Source organism: Pelodiscus sinensis, chromosome 1 (assembly GCF_049634645.1).
Source record: "Pelodiscus sinensis isolate JC-2024 chromosome 1, ASM4963464v1, whole genome shotgun sequence".
Lineage (NCBI taxonomy): Eukaryota > Metazoa > Chordata > Testudines > Trionychidae > Pelodiscus > Pelodiscus sinensis.
In genome coordinates, this window is record NC_134711.1 from 153,568,289 (window position 1) to 153,587,367 (window position 19,079).

Consider the following 19,079-nt stretch of genomic DNA (forward strand, 5'->3'; position numbering starts at 1 on the left):
TTACAATTTTTAAGACAGATCTCAGTCATGGATGTAGAGTTCTACCTGCATGTAGGGTTACCAGGTAGACCCCCCCCCCCAAAAAAAATTGACACACTTGATCATGGGGGGGGGACTGGCTGGGAGAAAGGGGGGGTGGGAAGCAGAGCTGTGGGGGGGTCGACAGCTGGGGGAGGTCGGCGGCCACGGGGGGGGGCACGAGGAAAGGGAGGCGGGAAGCAGACAGAGCGCAAATACCAGACTGTCCGGTACAATACCGGACACCTGGCAACCCTACCTGCATGGAAAGCAGGCCTACCGAAGGGTGGTGGAGGAGAGGTTGGATGAACAAGAGGGAGCAATTGCACAGGGACCTGGCATTTCATAGAATCCCAGAGCTCCTAACCGTTGCCACTGCTACTACAGTGGTGATGATAGCTGGAGCTTCGAGATCCTTTGATTTGCTTTAGGAGAACTACGCTGTGAGGCTCTGAGCATTGTGGGGGTTCTCTGGGTGGTGCTAAGGACTGAGTCCCCTTGACTTTGCCCCTTTGCCTGAGGTTGTGCCTCTTCAGAGGTGCAGTTCTGGACCCTCCCACCTTTCCCCTGACCTATGGTGGCTGTTGGTCCTGCTGCATGAAACTAATTGTAAGATTAAGCCTAATGGAAGCGCATTGCCAGTATAGAATGAGCTGAACATTATTATATTTAATAAAATTAAAAGGTCATGGTACTGCTATCTATCAAGGGACATCTTTTTTTCACTTGGCCAGTTTAGTAATTTAGTAAGCAATTTGTATTTATCTTTGATGGATTTGTCTTTGCTTTGGTGGATATGGTTTTCACTAGGAATGTTTTATTACACCCTTTCTGTCTTTTGACACACTTCATTTCCAGAAGAGTCAAAATGTCTTTTGTAAAGGAAAATCATGCTTCATTAATATATTAAAATTCTTTTAGGGGGTCGACAAGGATGATCCCTTCTGTTCTGTTGTACTTTGATTTTCAGAAGGCCTTTCACAAAGTCCCTCACTAAAAGCTATTAAATCAAGAAACTCAATTATGAGATAAGAAGGAAAGTCCTGTCATGGATCAGTATGTGGTTAAAAGATAGGAAAGAAAGATTACACTAGTCCGTTTTCACAGTGAGGAGAGGTGAATACCAAAGGCTTCCAAAGATCTGTACTAGGACAATGCTGTTTAGCTTATTCATACGTGAGTTGTAAAAGGGGGCAAACAGTAAAGTGGCAAAGTTTACAGTTGATAAGTCCAAAGCTGACTGCAAAGAGTTACAAAGGGATCTCATGAAATGGGGTGATTGGGCAGCAAAATGGCAGATGAAAGTCAATGTTGATGAGTGCAAAGTTCTGCCCTCTGGAAAACAGACCCCAATTTGTATGTATAATTAAGGTTATAAGTTAGCTCTTAGTAAGAAGGAGAGGTTGGAAATCTCACAGACCATTGAGCATAGGTTTTCAAACAATGTGCAGCATTACAGCAATATAATTAAGCTAAAAGAAGAATTAAATAAACTTATGGAGGATAGACCCACCTGTGCTCTAGATCAGGGGTTCCCAACCTTTTTCGGTCCCCATGCCTCCTTGGCTTTTAGTAAACTTTCCCATACCCCCTATTCAATATGAAAGGAAATAAATTCTAGACTCTAGAATCCACAACTTTTTTCACTAACACTACTATTTTTGGAATATTTCAATTAGGATAATCTAGCTATTTACCAAATATTCCCCGTACCCTCTTGACAAGCTTCTCGTACCCCCTGGGGGAAGTGTACCCCAGTCTGGGAACCCCTGCTCTAGATAATACTTAGTAGGGATGAAAAAGCTCATTTAATGAGGTAATTGTAATTACTAAAAAAGTAGAAGTTGTATGATTATATGGCTGCTCGCTAAGTTCTCTCCTGTGCAGAGCCTGCAGCAAAGCTTCCCTGGGAGTAGAGCTGCCAGCCCTTGCCTGCCTACTTCCTGGGGAGAAGGATTCACTGCCCTGTCTCAGTAAAGGCGCTTCCTGGGAGCTGGCAGTATTTAAATGGTAACATTAACCTAATACTTATCGGTTCATCGGTTAAACTCCTAACGTCTCTAATACTTAATCCTGCGATGTGTACAGGGGTCTGGTCTAGATGTACCTTTCAGTTTACGATTCTATCGTTGTTAGCCAAAATAGTCAGGGATAGGTGTTACGGAACTTCTGATTGCCAGAAGCTGGGATTGGATGACACCGGATATATCATTCAATACATTGTCCTGGTCAGAGGAAATCAGCAGAAGCTTCTGGCACTGGCTACTGTCAGAGAGGATGCTGAGCTAGATGGACCATTGATCAGGCCTAGAATAGTCATTCTTATGTTGAAAGTTCTCTTGTGGAGTCAAATGCTGTTGTGGTCTCTAAAAAATTAGTTTTTTGGTTATAAAACTTGTTTTCCACAATTTGCTCACCTCCCTTCTCTGTGTTCATTAACAACAATGTTCTGTGACTTAGGATGTTGGCAAAATAATCCTTTGCTCTTGTTTTCTGACCTATGGGCTGTCCTCTCTATGGGTGTGTCTAGACTACCTAGTTTTGTCGACAAAAGTGGACTTTTGTCGACAAAACTATACCAGCGTCTACACTACCGCTGAGTTCTGTCGACATAACGTCGACAGAACTCAGCAGTTTTGTCGACGCTGGTAAACCTCATTTTACGAGGCATAACACCTTCTGTCGACAGAACTCTGTCGACAGAAGGTGTTATTGCCTGTAACATTGCGTCCAGACTACGGAGTTCTGTCGACAAAGCAGCTTGCTTTGTCGACAGAACTCAATGTGTCTGGACGCTCTTTGTCGACGGAAGTTTTGTCGACAGTATCTGTCGACAAAACTTCCGTCGACAAAACGTGGTAGTCTAGACGTACCCTATAAGTCCAAGATAGGTTCCAAAAAACTTTATAGTTTTATGGTGAAACAACTTAGAGGGGAATTTTTTTCCCCACAGCTGACTTCCATTTGTGCAAATTGGGGATTTCTTTTGTGAGTGTGGGGAGTGGGAGGATTTATAATGCATCAGTTCCTGCAAGTGTCAACTACTTTAGTGCAGAATGGATGTATACCAGGGAGACTTACAGCAGGGACGCTCTGTACTTTATTTTCTGTTGAAATAAATCTACAGTGATGGGATTGTAAGAATATACTATTCTTTTCTCTATTCCCTCTCTTCTCATATAAGGTGCCATTTATTTATATGTTATAACCTTTCTAGGGTATTTGTGCATTGACACTTCTGAGGTTATTGGTTCTTCAGTGATTGAAACTCAAAATACTTTTTTCTTAAGGGGATATGAAACTGTTGCTATGTGCTATGTTTTACTGAAATAATTTGAAGTATCTTATTAACTTGCTTAGGTCACTGAATATAAAGAATTAACCTTATTTTATCTATCCTATTCCCTTGTTTTCTCACACATCTGTTGTGGTGCATGGAAGAAGCACAAAAAGTAAGGCAAAGTAGAACCTAGCTGTGATGCTGCTGTTGGCCGGGAGAACACGAAGGAGGAGCTCTTCCATGTATGTGGCTCAGAATAGGTGGATTTAGTGATGTAGAGATCCAGGACCAATGGAAAACGCTGTCTTTGTAGGTATTCTTGCCCCCACCGTTAACATTACTGATTTGCTGGAACCTAGCAGCCAACAGGATGTGCATTCTCTGGTCAATGGCAGAGCTCCCAAGACTAGTACATTCTGGGTCAGATGGTGATCTCTCATTTCCCCTGACCTTCACCAAATATCCAAAAATCAATGAAATCCAAAAGGACCCATTTGGAAGGGATACATATCATATACATAGGCAATGTTATACATGTTACAAATGTGTGTGGATTGTCATATGGAAGGAGCTGTTTCCTTGTTATTTCACTTACAGTTGTTTGAGTCAGAGACTCTCATTTACTATGGGTATGTGAGTGGGTGGACGGGTGTGTGACATGCTTAGCATAATAGTGCTCCAGGATGAGCAAGGCCCTTAAGCAGTACTGCATTATAACTTATTATAACTTACGCTGAGGCGGTGCTATTTTGCTGGGAACAAAGAGTGGGTGGGTGGGTGGAAAGGCTGTCTCTTAAGATCTTGAATTCTCCTCTTAACCTCCACTGCTGAATATTCAAATCCCTATGGGCAGCAAAAATCAGGACACTGGCCATGAAGACATGACAGTTGAGTGCAGCAAGGAGTGAAGCAAAGTCAAAGAGTTGGGTGAAAGGGACCTGCAGCCTTTTGACACCTCTGGGGAAAATGGAGCTGTTGCCTTTGGGAAAACTCTGCCATCTTTTTCTCTCAGCTGCATTCAGTGGCCTCATGTGAAGAGCGGACCAACTGGCACAAAGCAAACCATTTCTATACCTGCCATTTGTCCTCTCTCTCTTTCATACACCAGCAAGATTGTGGTTCATCCACATCTGTGAAGATTCTCTTTGTACATGTGCAGAAAGTGGAAGAGCTGGCAAACAGTATAGTATCCACTTCTTTCAAGAGGTAATAAAGGTGGGGTTTTTCCCCTTGGAAACTGGCCAAATCTATAACAGGGTAATTAGTCTTATGGCTTCAAAATAAGATCTCACAAGTCCAATATGAAAAACATATGCTATTTAATTTATGCAGATATCTGATCATGTGAGTATACCGAGCCATCTTCTCGGTATCAAATTGTGAACAAGCAAATATTGGAGACTCTACAGGGCTTTTTAGATTACTACTTTTGAGATACAAAGTTTTTATTTAACTTGACGAAAAAAATCTTCAGTCCTCTGAAAACATTAAAGTATTGGTTCCCATATTTTTAGTCACTTAAAATATGAACTACATTTTTGGAAGTCTACTGTAGAGTCAACTAAACCAAAAGGAGAAAGCAGAAGTAGCACCCACACTCTGATGCTTGAGTGGATCAAGGTGGGTGGAGGCAGAAAAGGAGATGAAAAAATAATTGGAACAGTTTATTTTAGTATATGAAAAAAATAGACTTTTCAGCTTTCCCGTAAAAGCAAAAGAATGATGTTAGAGAGGTCAGAAGCATAACTCAAAAAGGTCAGTCCTCAGAATTCTTCATACTAGAGTTGTAAGATAAGTTTTATTCTGCCTGATTAGATACACTTTGAAGCTGAAACTCTATTGAAATATTGTCTAAGTAGTCTCTCTTTATTTGCCCCCTCCCCCCCGCCATTTCCCCATTGCTTCATACATGGCAGGAGATTTCATCATTGCTTATATCAAACTTTTGCTTGATAATTTAACTTATTTAATAAATGCAGCGCTTACAAATCATACAATATCTGTGTAGCTTATTTTCATTTTTTTAAAGTAAAGCACAGTTCCTTCAGTCAACACTCTAACAAAGGATATTTCCTTTCACAGACGGAGCTTGGATATCCCACTAAGTTTTAGTGTCTTTAGCCTCTTACTGTTGAAACTATCTCAATCTTTGGGAAAGGTTTCTGAAAAAAATACACATCAAAATACACCATTAACAACAACAAAAATTGGTCTTTCCTCTGAAACATTATACTAGATAAGTAAGAAATGGATGATGGGAAAATATTAGTGATAGTGATCTTCAAAAGTCAATTGTGGGAAAGAAAGCTTTTCCATTGCACACCTCTTATAAGATATGCAGTGCTTTTTATGATACTGACCATTACTTTCCAATGTTGTCACTTTACATAGTTCCACCCAGTTCTTCTGGAAACACTGTTTTTGCAAGACTCCCAGGACTTTGAGTTCAAAGGCATCTGCTGTTTTTACAAATCTTTTTTTAGACCTTTTAGTAAATTAGTACATATAATTTGAAATTACACTAAAATTTGCTACCTTTAATGTTATAAATATATATGGGATCTGTGAAACACACAAGATAACAATAGAGATGCAGCTGTGTTAGTCGGGTCTAGCTGAAACAAAAGACAGGAGTATGCAGCACTTTAAAGACTAACAAGATGGTTTATTAGGTAATGAGCTCTCGTGGGCCAGACCGACTTCCTCTGGCCCACGAAAGCTCATCTCCTAATAAACCATTTTGTTAGTCTTTAAAGTGCTGCATACTCCTGTCATTTGTTTCAACAAGATAACAAGGTTCTCATCTTGACGAGCTATCAAACTTAACATTTAAACTTCAATCCATGAAGACAAATCTACATGCTCAAACAGCAGAAAAACTGCTTTTTGTTTTATCTTATATATGCGATATTGCAGGTAGTTTTCTATAAGAGACAAGCTTAATTAAAATTTCCCATAAAGGGATGCCATTGAGATTATAATGCAAAATATTCTCCCCTCTGATGGTAAAGAAATGTAACTTCTCCAAACAAAAGCTGCAACACAGAAATTTGAAGCTGAGTAACTAGTTACCACGAAATCTACAACAGAAAGTTGGGTAGTTTGTGGGTGGTTGTCAGCTGATGGTCAGGGCAGTGCGTGGTGTGTGTTATACACCCGAGTCTTCAACTGCTAGAACACGAGGTCCTCTCGCAGTGGGAGGCCGACGGTCGCCCCAATAGGTTTCATGTCAGTGTCTTTAGCCGCTAGGACAGAGGTCCCTTTGCAGCGGGCAGCCAACAGGCTGACAGGCGCCCCAGAGTTTGCAGGGAGAGCTTATTACACCCGTGTCTTTAGCTGCTAGGACCGAAGTCCTGTTGCAGCGGGCAGCCTAGGGAAGGCCGATGGATGCCCCTACGGCTGCTCCCTGGAGGCGACACGATACAAAACGCCCAGCTCTGCCTGTGTCTGCCTCTATGACCGGCTGGAGTTCTTTTAAATTGTGCTTCGTTCTGTTACAGCAACTGAAGGAGTCAGGTTAAAGCTTAAACAGTTACAGGCTTATTAAAGAAGCTTATAAATCATATGGTTACAATGGCTATTGCTCTGTTTTTTAACTGCTAGCAAATATAGATCTTAAAAATGGTTACAAAGAAAATAAAGATAGAAGATAGAAATAATGGTACCAAGTGACAGCTTAATCTTTAAAGAGCTCTAAGTCTATGTGTACACTTAAGACAAAGGACACATCCAGGTACAATTTTTACCCCCTTCTGTGCCTCTCGACTCCAGCGTTTCAGGCCAGGGCCGGTCCCTCAATTCTTAGGAAAGACGAATACGAGGTGGGCGTCCCCGTAGAACCTTGGGAGGCCAACACCTAACCCGACCAGCAGATAGATGGTAGATTGACGCTCAGAGTAAGTGTGCTGCTGGGCCCATCTTTATACCCATAGGGGCCCGTATCCTCTTTCGTGTTGGTCCGTCTTTGTGATGCCAGTTTTTACAAGGGAGTTTCAACTTAATTTATACTTGCAAGAGAGAGAACTTAATTGTGAGTACTGGACATTCTTTACTGAGTAGGAGATTCCTCCCCCCAGATGAGTGTGTGTTCGTATCAATATAGGTGCCAGCCAAGGCAGTTCTCGCAACCTCGAGGTCAACAATTGGCGTATCTCTTTTTACAGCCATCCAGGGTCACTGTGAGCTAGCATATCTGGGCCTCCTTTCAAGACTTAAAAGACTATGATGATTTTACTGCTCTGTGTGTTCCCTGTATGCTCCAGGCAAGCAAGATGGATGTTACAGGTGGGATTCCTGTCTGGCTACAGTGGTGTGGTGTTTTTTTTTTTTTTTTTTTTTAAGAATCTGAGTGTAAACATGGTTTCCTGTTTATAGGACCCAATCCAAAGCTCATTGAAAAATCCATGGACAAGTCTGTCTGTTAATATCGGACAGAAAAGACCATTTTTTTTCTTTGCAGTTTGTTAGCTCACTGCCCATGTGCCTTTTACAAAGTACAACCACGTTACGAGCTAGCAGTCTGATTCCCTGCCCATGTACACCTATTGCATAAGCACTGGGAATGTGATAATGTAAACCCGTAAATGGTTAACCGATGAGCATGGGCTCATTGATTAACCTTCACAGTTACACACAGTCTCCCCACCCCCATATCTGCAGTGGAGCTGGAGCTGGAGGTGACTTGGAAGAAGCTGGCTCCCCGTGCACACCAGTTACCACAGAGCCACCTCCCCTTTTCCCCCCATAAACATGTAACTGCTGAAAATTTCAGCAGTTACACGTTTACCAAAATAAATGCATTGTAACATCCCTAATTAGCACAAAGTGCTCTCGCATCACTTCACACTAGCTGTCATCCATCTTGCACAAGTGGGGAATCACTCCCCTGGTTTGTAGGATACACATAGCCACAGCGGCTGACTGCCTCCTGGTTTCTTGTTGGTACAGAGATGCTGGAACAATTTGTATAATGGGGGTGCTGAGAGCCACTGAACCCAACTGTAAACCCTGTATTTAATGAACACCACTTCAGCGTAGGGATTGCAGTAGCATCCCCTAGTTCCAGCACATGTCTTTTCTGGTCAACAGGGAGAGGATTAAATGACAGATATGGACTCAGGACTATAAACAAATCATTGATGATTGATAGCTGTGCGGGTGTGGCAGCTGTGGGAGAGATGTCAGACAGCCAACTGAGCTCAGATCAAGTGTTTCCAGTGGGCTTGAGAGCCTGAGCTGTATCCAAACCACAACACCCTTGCTGCTCTTTTAGCAGTCTAGTTTGAGTCCTTCAAGTACCAATCTCTCTACTCAAGCTAGGATGCTTTCTTGAGCTGCTGTATGGGCAGATCCTCTGAAAAAAGAACAGAAACTCTCCCTTCCCCCATCCTGTGTTGTCCTTAATTCTTCTTTTTGCATTAGCACATTGAATCTGGAAAATTTACTCCTGATTTAAGGCAGTATTTGCTTTGAACTACTCATTTAGTCATAAGCTTTGTGAAAGCTAACACCGAGAGCAGTTCCTTTGTAACTTGAAAGTTTGGTTTGATTCAAAGCACAGAATTTGTTGCACTCCAAATGAACTATTATATTCAATAGGTGGAAAAAATGTGAGTTCTGCAGGGATATTACCTTGCAAAGTTTTAAAAAGGAAAATTCCACCTCTATGGCTCTCTATCAGAAATTTCAAAGACATGACAATTTTGGGAATTCACACAATTAAAACTGTTGAGATGACCGTTTTAAACATAATTATATGGCAATAACTGAACTGTTTAGAAAAGTTCAAACTGAGCATATTGGGTCAAAAAAAACTATTTTGATGTTCGTGCGTTCTCCAATTTACTTGTCAATTAACCTGAATTTGAAGACCATGTTAACATGGAAGAAATATATTTTCATCACAAATTCTGTTTACACTTCTATGGAATTATAGCAGAAGAGTCTATGACCATTAATTTCAAGCAGTGCATTCTAAACCTTCTCTCTTCAGTGCCTCTTAATTTTCTAAAACTTTTTTTGTCTTTGTGCTGAAATTTTCCAGGGCAGAGAATTTTTCTAAAAGGCTCACATTGTTCCACTGGTTTAAGAACAAACTCTTGTGTGTGTGTGTGTGTGTGTGTGTGTGTGTGTGTGTGTGTGTGTGTGTGTGTGTGTGTGCGCGCGCGCGTGCGTATATGAATGAGGGATGCAGTTATGAAAGTTTTCTTACAATTTTTAACAATTCAGATAGTGAATGGGCTAGAAGTAGAATTTTGAAATTTGGAATAGAGATAATCTTACTGGGGTAAGTTTCATTTTAGTTCTCTCAAAAAGAAACATTTTTTATTTTGACTTTGAAATTGTGTTGCGTATGTACAGTAGGTTTTATATGAATCTAGGGAGAGATTTTATAAAGGGTCCAAATTCTGATGACCTTTATGTACATGAGTGTCTTTACCATAAGTACTCACATTGAACTCAGCTTTGGATTTATATAGGTGAGAGCAAAGACATTTGTGTGATCTAGGCCAACGATGGGCAACCTAGGCTAGTGAGTGTGCTGCATGAGTGGCCCTCCTTCATCTCAGTGGGCTGCAAGATTGTCATAACCAAGATAGTATCCCAGGGTAGGATAGTTTTGCTAACTCTGCTTGTGTTCCTAGAGCTTGCAGGGTATGCTGACTGCTTTATCATGGCAGCGCTTTGATTGGATGCCCAGGGAACACACAGCTCTCAGTCAGTGTTGTGTGGAGTCGTGCACCTCACTTCATGCCCTTGCTTTATGTGTGCGCCATTTGAGTAATATTGGAAGGGGGGAAAACTAAATGGATAGAAAACAGCATAATCTGGCAACCCTGCACATGAGCAATGGTAAACAAAATATCTCTCAAGCCACACATAGAACCCTGATGAGCCACATGCGGACCTCTGGCCACAAGTTGCCCACTGCTGATCTAGGCCAAAGTGTACAGCTAGGGATGTCTGTGCAGCATGGGTAGCTTAGCTACAGAATTAAATCCTTAGTGGACATGTGCACTGGCTGCAAGTCTTTGACATAGTGCTCCCCAAAGGGATTAGGGGAAACTTCTGCCCACATGGTGTAGTTTGAAGATGGGAAGAGCTGCGCTGCTTCTAAATTTCACGGAAGAGGGGGGTTTATAATGTGGGACGGGATTCCAGTGGTGGCAAATAGATAATAGTAACAATGGAATTTCCATGTGCTGTTGCCAATCGTTTTCAAGACAGCAGCAGTTCAGAGGCCCAGTGAAGTGAATTTCCTTTGTTTTTTTTTTTAAACATCTTCTGCCCCGATTGTTTTTCTACACAAGAGGGGGTGTGTGTGTGTGTGTGTGTGTGTGAGAGTTTTCTTTCAGTACAACATCCTTATTATATGAGGAACCCAAGGCGCAAAGCAAAAGATGTCAGCTTCATTGTAGGGTCAGGACCTGCCATAAATAGTACCTTGACGGAAATCTGTTGGTCAGCATTTCCTTTTACAGATAATACCATTCTACTTCTTTCCATCATCACAGAGTGTTAATGTGTTTGGTTCATTTTTTCCATCTAAAAGAAAGTCTGATGATGTGTTCATGCTTACTGCATTATGTGATAACACATTTGTCTTCTTCCCTTACTGAGATGAGATTAAAAACGTTTGGCCCTGTTATTTTCAGCTATTTTTGCATTACATATTCTTATGGAATGTTTAGAAAAGAATATAGGAACTTGGGGCTTGATCCTGGAAGGTGCTGAGTACTCTGTTTCTAATCTAACAAAGTACTTACAGACCTACTTAATTCCAAGCACAGAGAGCATAGCGTCTATGCGCTTAAAATTAAGCAGTTGCTTAAGGGATTTGCTGTAGTACTATGCAAGGTCAAGCCTATATTTTCAGTTTGGATCTTGCAAAGGAAGCCATGTGAAAAGACCTTTTTGTCCATATGGAATCAATTCTTTGAGTCTTTTTAAAAGGCTACCATATTACCAGTAAAGACTCCAAAGGGACCATTATCATTCATTGCATCAGTTCTTTACAATGTGCAAAGAGAACTGTCTGTCTAACTCCTTTTAAAATTACTCTCTAAAATATGTAAGGGTAATTAACACTTTAAAAACATACTGATGAAACCTATTAAACCATCTTGTTAGTCTTTAAAGTGCTACACAGTCCTGTTTTTTGATGAAATGTTTGACTGCTAATGAACGAACACAGAACAAAAAACAGAATTGATACCCCATAAATACTTATTGTGCCATCTCATAAATGTCTGTGACCAGCATATGATGCTATATATTCACCTGTGTTGGTGCAACAGGACAAGATAACTGCAGTGTTTCAATCTCAACTTGAAATGTAATTTCTTTTTGAGTTTTCTATTAAGCTGAATAGGAAAAAATGCAGTGAATTGTATAGATTGTGACCCAGATATTTTTGAACAATCAGTCCCCGGATAATCATCAAATTACAGATTGTCTCATTTCTTTATTTAAACAAGGTATAGACATAAATTATTTGATATAGCTTCTCTATTGCCTATGTCAAATAATCTGTCCAGAAAGTAATTTTCTGGTGCTTTCACATGCCTAAATATGGATGTAATCATGTATATGTTAACTTTTCAAATTTTAAATTAGTCCCACATTTTTTCTATTTTGACATTTAACTTTAAAAAAAAAAAAGAATACTGTGCTGATATGGTCTATTATTAAGTGGGCAAGGAAGGAATATATGCAAATTATTATAAATGTGTGAAATAGAATGCAAATATTAATGGATACAACCCTCTTCATTAATATTAAAAATCGTTTATTTTTAAAATTATTTTTATTAAAACTAAGAATCTCTGCATGTAAATGAACATAGAACACTAGAGTGTCATGATAATAGAGAAATAGGTCATAGTAAGATTTGCTTTGTTTTAAGTGCTTAAAGTTGTTTACTGTTCCATTAAACATATTGAGAAATAACTTATGATCCTTTAAGTACAATCTGTAGCCTTAATTTTTCATTCTGTTTAAATGCAGATTAATTAAGGGTATGTCTGCGTAGCAAAGAAAAACCTGTAGCTGGCTCTTGTCAGCTGACTCAGCTGCACAGGGCTTGTGTTTTGGAGCTATTTTATTGCTGTGGAGATTTCCAGACTTGAACTGGAGTTTGGGCTTAAGGACCCTGACTGGTGGAAGCTTCCCAGAGCTCAGACTCTAAGCCAAAATCAGAAGTCTACACAGCCATGAAAAAAACCTGCAAGCCTGAGTTGGCTGGCACAACTCTTTGCCGTGTAGACATACCCTAAGAGGAGAATTCAGACTTCTCTTGTAAGTTGTGTATAGAAAGGGCACCAGTTAAGGATATGTGTTTATCCTTAACTTAGGAAGTCACAAAATTTTGACCATGCAAATCTTCCTTATAGTAGGAGTTAAGTATGCCCACAGTATGGAAAATAGGGCCATCAGCTGTATGGAAGTTGATAGAGGGTGTCATTTTTTTATGCAGATGTTTGCTTGTCTTTTGGAATCTTAATACAGCCAGTCCCCGACTTACGCGGATCCGACTTATGTCGGATCCGCACTTACGAACTGGGCTTTTCTTGCCCCGGAGCTCACGGGCGGCGGGTCGCCGCCCGTTTCCTCCGGGGCGAGAAAAGCTTCTCCTGGTCTCCCTGGTCTGCTGGGGGGGTTCAGCAAAGCCGCTGGACCCCCCCCAGCAGACCAGGGACACCCAAGCAAAGCCGCCGCCTGGGCGGCTTTGCTCATTTGCCCGGGAGCAAAGCCGCCCAGGCAGCGGGACCCCCGCTGCCTGGGCGGCTTTGCTCCTGTCCCCCTGGTCTGCTGGGGGGGTCCAGCTCGGGGGCAAAGGAGCAAAGCCACATGGGCGGCAGGGTCCCTCCACCTGTGCGGCTTTGCTCGGGTCTTCCTGGTGTGCTGGGGGGGGAGGGGACGCAGCTAGTGCGCCCCCCCCCCCCAGCAGACCAGGCTTTTGTTGCGTGTCGCCTTGGGTAGAGCAGCTGGGGTGCTGCCGGGTTGGTCCTGTGGGAACCTACCGGGCAGCGCCCCAGCTGTTCTGTCCCAGGCTCCAGATTCAGCAGCTGTTGAAACTGATCAGGCTGATTCCAGGAAGCTGGGGGCAGAGCAACTCTGCCTCTGGCTTCCTGTAGTCAGCCCCTGGTCAGTTTCAGTGGCAGCAGCTGAATCTGGAGCCAGTTCTGACTTATATACAAATTCAACTTAAGAACAAACCTATAGTCCCTATCTTGTACATAACCCGGGGACTGCCTGTACTATCTAGGGTTTTCTGTGTCAGGCTAGAAGATCGAGTGGAACCATCTTACAGAAAGCAAACCCCGAGGATGATCAAAGACCATATCTGATAGCCCAGAGCTTGGAAAATGACTCTTTGCAGCTTTGCTGAGACGATTCTTTTATTTGGCAGGGTGGGATGAGTGGCAATGGCAGGTTTGCTAAATGACTTAGGGAATAAGAGAGGGAGTCCAAGCGGTGTACATCTCCTTTGCCTTCAGAACCAGGAGCACAAGGTGATACCTGGTCTCCAAAATGTGTGGTTTGGGAACAAGGGTGATTTCCTGGGGCTTGATTTAAAGCGTCCGAAATACATGAGAGTCTTTTTCTATTGATTTAAATGGTCTTTAGATTAGGGATGTGAAGGTGTAACCATGTACACTGTTAACCAATGAACCTAAGCTCATCGGTTAACATTCACAGTTACACTCAGTCTCCCCTTGCACCTGAGGAGCTGGCTTAAAAGTTGGTTCTCCATGTGCACTGGCTCCCAGGGAGCTGCCTGTCACCCAATGTGTAACTGCTGAAATTTGTCAGTGGTTATACAGTTACTTAATTACATGCATTTTAACATCCCTACTTTAGACTGGGAGGTAGGTAAATTTGTGTGGGTCTGTGACACATATTGTGCTGTTTCTTTCTTTCTTATGACTTAATTAGTTGATTTTCGATATGGAAGTAAATTTCTGAGGAATAAGGGGGAGGGGGAGATTTTGACAAATGACAATCCACCTCTCTGATTTCCCCCCCTTTCAAGTTGCTCCAGAATATAGTTTGCAGTTGAATAAGCATGTTTCAATAGTGACACTACTAGAAGGCCTATCATCTTTGGACATCTCAGTTCATAATAATATACACTCCAGTTCCATTAACTTTAGAGGTCTCTACATTATAGTCTGGAAGCTTTTATATTTTTGCCAGTGCCTTTTGTATTCTATCAGGAAGTCCCATCTCATCTGTCAGGCATGCTGCTTTGTCCAAAAAATATGCTGTTAGTTAAAAAGTGAGTTCGCAATCTTAGCAGGATGTAGCTATAGTCATTACTAAAACACTCGTATTTTCTAGACTGACCACCAAATGAAGGCAAAGACGTGAAAATTCATAGACTCATAGGACTGGAAGGGACCTCAAGAAGTCATCTAGCCCAATTCCCTGCATGCATGGCAGGATTAAATGCTATCTAGATAAGGGGTGGGCAAACTTTTTGTGCTGAGGTCCGCATCAGGCTGTGGAAATTGTATGGAGGTACATGAATACACGTATGTTCATGAAATTGGGATTGGAGTGAGTGCTCCAACTGGGGAGTGTAGGCTCTGGGGAGGAGCCAGAAATGAGATGAGGGTGTGGGAGGGGGTTCCTGGCTGGGGCAGAGGGTTGGAGTGTGGGAGGGGCTCTAGCTGGGAGTGAGGGCAGTGAGGTAGGGATGAGGGGTTTGAGGTACATGTGGGAGCTCTGGGCTAGGACTGAGGAGTTTGGATGGCAGGAGGGGATCAGGACTAGGGCAGGGGTTGGAGTACATGGCGGTGGCTCAGTGATGCAGGCTCAGGCTGTGCTTACCATTTCAAAAAGTTCCTGGAAACAGCAGCATGTCCCCCTTTCAGCCAGCTCCTATGCAAGTCAGGTGGCTCTCTGCACTGTCCACCCTAAGGATGTTAAAATGCGGTTCATTGACTAGTTGATAGGCACTTACGCATTCCTCCTTTGAAATGTACAAGAGCCCCTACTGGGGCTCTTGTACATTTCAAAGGAGGAATGTGGAACTGCATGTACAGCCTGGGGCCAGTGGGAGGTCCTGCTGACTCCGCGCTGCACGCAGGTGCCTTCTTTTAAAATGCACACGAGTCCCCAGCACGGGCTCTTGTGCATTTCAAGGCCATTGAGCCCAAAGTCAGCTGGGAAATCCACAGCTGATCCCGGGCTCCCTGCAGCATTGCCTGGGGTCAGCTGGGTAGTGCCCAGCTGACTCTGGGCTCCCCGGAGCTGCTCCTTTGAATCGCGTGGATGCGTGGTTTAACGGGACAACCACCAAACAGCATCTGTGCAGTTCAGAGGAGCAGCTGTAGAGAGCTCGGGGGCAGCTGGAGACTCCCCAGCTGAGCCCGGGCTCCCTGGGAAATGCCGCGGGGAGTCCCCTGCTGATCCCAGGCTCCACAGCTTTGAAATGCTCAAGAGCCCCCACTGGGGACTCTTGTGCATTTCAAAGAAGGCATGCTGCAGCAAGCGCAGAGTCAGCGGGACTTCCTGCTGGCTGGGCTGTACCCGGAGTTCTGCATTCCTTGTTTGAAATGTACAAGAGCCCCAGTGGAGACTCTTGTATATTTCAAAGCAGAAATGTTGAAGTGCCAGTCGACTAATCAAAAAACTTATCGGATGGTCGACTAGCTGACTAGTCTTTAATATCCTTAGTCCACCCACCCAAACTATTCACAGCCAGTGGGAGCTACGGGAATGGTGCTTGAGATGCGGGCAGCACATAGAGCCTCCATGAGCCATAAGGGAGACATGCTGTTGCAGTGCTGCTGCTGCTTCCAGAAGCCATGCAGAGTAGGGCAACCTCTTCCAGTTTGGTATCATCCACAAACTTTATAAGCATACCCTTTGTGCCATTATCTAAATTATTGATGAAGATACTGATCAGAACCAGACGAAGAACTGATCCCTGCAGGACCCCACTAGATATGCTCTTCCAGTTTTACTGTGAACAGATAGCTACACTTTGAGAATGATTATCCAAGCAATTATTAGGATTGCCAGATGGTTTCAACAAAAATACCGAACACACTTGACATTACATCACAGTCTACATTACATCTTATTTAGAAAATACCGGAGATTTATATTTTCTCAATTTTTCCCGAACAGAAAGCTTAAATACTGGACTGTCTGGTTCAAAACCAGACACCTGGCAACCCTAGCTGTTATGCAGCTACCTTATAATAGCGCCATCTAGGTTATATTTGCCTAATTTGTTTGAGAAGTTCATGTGAGACAATATCAAAAATCTTACTAAAGTCAAGATACAACACATCTACCATTTCCCTCTTATCCACAAAGCTTATTGTCCTATCAAAGGAAGCAACTAGTTTAGTTTAACATTTGCCCTTTTCCAGTCCTTTGAAAAGTCCTTGAAGACAGGAAAAATTCCAAAGATAATTGCTAATGGCTCAGATATTTCCTCAGTTAGCTTCATGAATATTCTAACTTGTATTTCATCAGGCCCTGGTGACATGAAGACATCTTGGAGAATTTGTCTAATTTTTAATTTGTCTTTCCTTATTTTGCTCTCTGATCCTACCTCATTGTTACTCATGTTCACTATGAAAGTGTGCCATTTCCACATTTTCTGTTACTGCTTCCTCTCTGCCTCCCCCCCCCCCCACACACCTTCATCTCCTACCTGTGATTGGTCTTCCTCTTGCTTCTAATGTATTTGTGGAATGTTTTCATGTTACCTTTTATGTCTCTAGCTAGCTTAATCTAATTTTGTGCTTTGGCCTTTCTAATTTTGTCCTTACATACTTGTCTCTAGATATGTGTCTGAATTCTCCACAGGGCTTAGCAAGGGAGAGAGAAGGTGAAAAGATACCTGTTCCTATTTCACAGATGAACCTGAACTGCTTGACAAAATATGTACAGCAAGCATCTCCCTGCATGCACACAATTGTCACTACACATACACACACATTTAAATCTGGACTGCCCAAAGAGGCGTGGAATGTGCAATCAAAACTAGTGCAGATATTGGGATTCTTTGATCTGGTAGAAATTTTTGGAACCAGATGCTGGAACTAGATGGGATGTGGGTATATGACCAGCGGTTTGTTCTGGACACTTCAGATGTGGTGATGCTGGTTAATTTGTTTTTACTGAGTAGCAGGGACAAAGTACAAAACAAAAAAATCCTGCTGCTCTTTATTAATGAAACTTAATACTTGGGTCATAGAAAATTAGCAACAGTAGCAGCACAGAATTTCCCAGGAACAAAACCTCACCAACTAGAAATCATGCATGAAAATACAAAACAACTTTCTCTGTATACTCAAAATACAAAACCAACTCTGAGGGAACAAATTTTCAGCATCAGCCTCCTTTTTTGCACTTCCAATTACTCTGTTTTAGGCTCAACATCTGGGGTTTTCTTGTTAATTTAGTGCCACAGTATTTAAAAATCTAATCAATTGGTGAGCAAATCTGAACAGTAAATTGTTTTGTTAAGTCAGATTGTCACTGCCAAAAGTTTCCATTACTTTACTTCAGTAGGTAAAATTAAAGCTGTATTGTGAAGCAGTGACCCTGCAATGCTGATGAGAGCATTTTCCTGAGCATTGGGCAGTTGTTGTTTTAGCCAAAATAACTTGACTGTATTCGTGATCTCAAACACATCTTACATTTTAAAATGCATGCAAATGATGGAGTTCTGTTCTTCTCACAAGTTATTTCTTTTAAATGCTTAAAAAGGGACTTTGATGCAAAAAAGGCAATCCTTCAAATGGGTCTGGGGAGTGCGGTGGGAAAACATGGCTACCTTTCACACACTTTCCATAAATTCAGTCATCATCCCCTTTAATGTATATCAAATACATTGGTTTTTTAAAGCCTGTCAATCTGTCTGTTCCTGCAACATGATCTACGGGAAAGTCACTACTGGACTTGTGAAATTTTAATTGCTGTAGCCTAGATGTTGCCTAGGACTGCAAGTAGTAACCTCCCACCCCTTAAATGTTGGTGTGGGATAACCAGAGAAATGAATGGGTGCCACATAGCCTCTTACTACTTACAGTGGGTGGGTGCTGAGAGAAAAGTAATCAATGCTCTGCCATTCCCAGGTGCCAGCAAGCACAGCCGAGCTGTTCCATAAAGTATCATAGCTTGCAAAGTCTGTAGGCGATTGCTACCTTTATTTATGAAGCAGGAAGAAGGGAGGAGATTGTACTTCCGAGACTCCCCTCTGACAATGCCTCCTGAGGCTGCTCATTTTCATCCTTAGCCAGCTCTGTATAGAAAGGCACAAACAAGCTTGACTAATGTCCCAGAGAAAACTTTGTGATTTCACTGCCATATCACAGAGGAAAAATCCAGACCTAGGAGGCAACTAGGTTTGTGTAGATTTATTTGTAAAGATTCAGACAAAGTAGGCTTGGTAAGTACTTCAAGCTAGATTTGGATCTTGATTAGACAGGGGTAACCAAGTTCGATGAGTTTAGTGAAGATACTTCCAACTTGCACCAATCTATGAGATCGCAATATGCCAGTTGTATTATTTTAAAGTATTATTTTCATTATCTAAGTGTACACTCAAAGGATATGTGTCAGTTATCATTCAGGGTCATGTCACAGCTGCAGAGGTGTGTTTTAGTAGTACTTGAAAGTAGTAGCTTTAAAAAGGCTCCTTACAATAATATTTCCTTCTTACACTCCTCCTTTGCCAAGAGGTGAAGGGGTGGCATGACCTTGACTGCACCACAAACCACACTACACTAAGCTTGGATAGGTTGTTTTGTTG

General features: G+C 42.2%; 1 protein-coding gene across 3 annotated transcripts in view; it reads left to right on the forward strand.

Moving 5' to 3' along the window:
• The window catches only part of ALCAM (activated leukocyte cell adhesion molecule), a 179,667-nt gene that overhangs the window by 102,551 nt on the left and 58,037 nt on the right, over positions 1-19,079 (forward strand). The gene's annotated exons all lie outside the window — the stretch shown is intronic.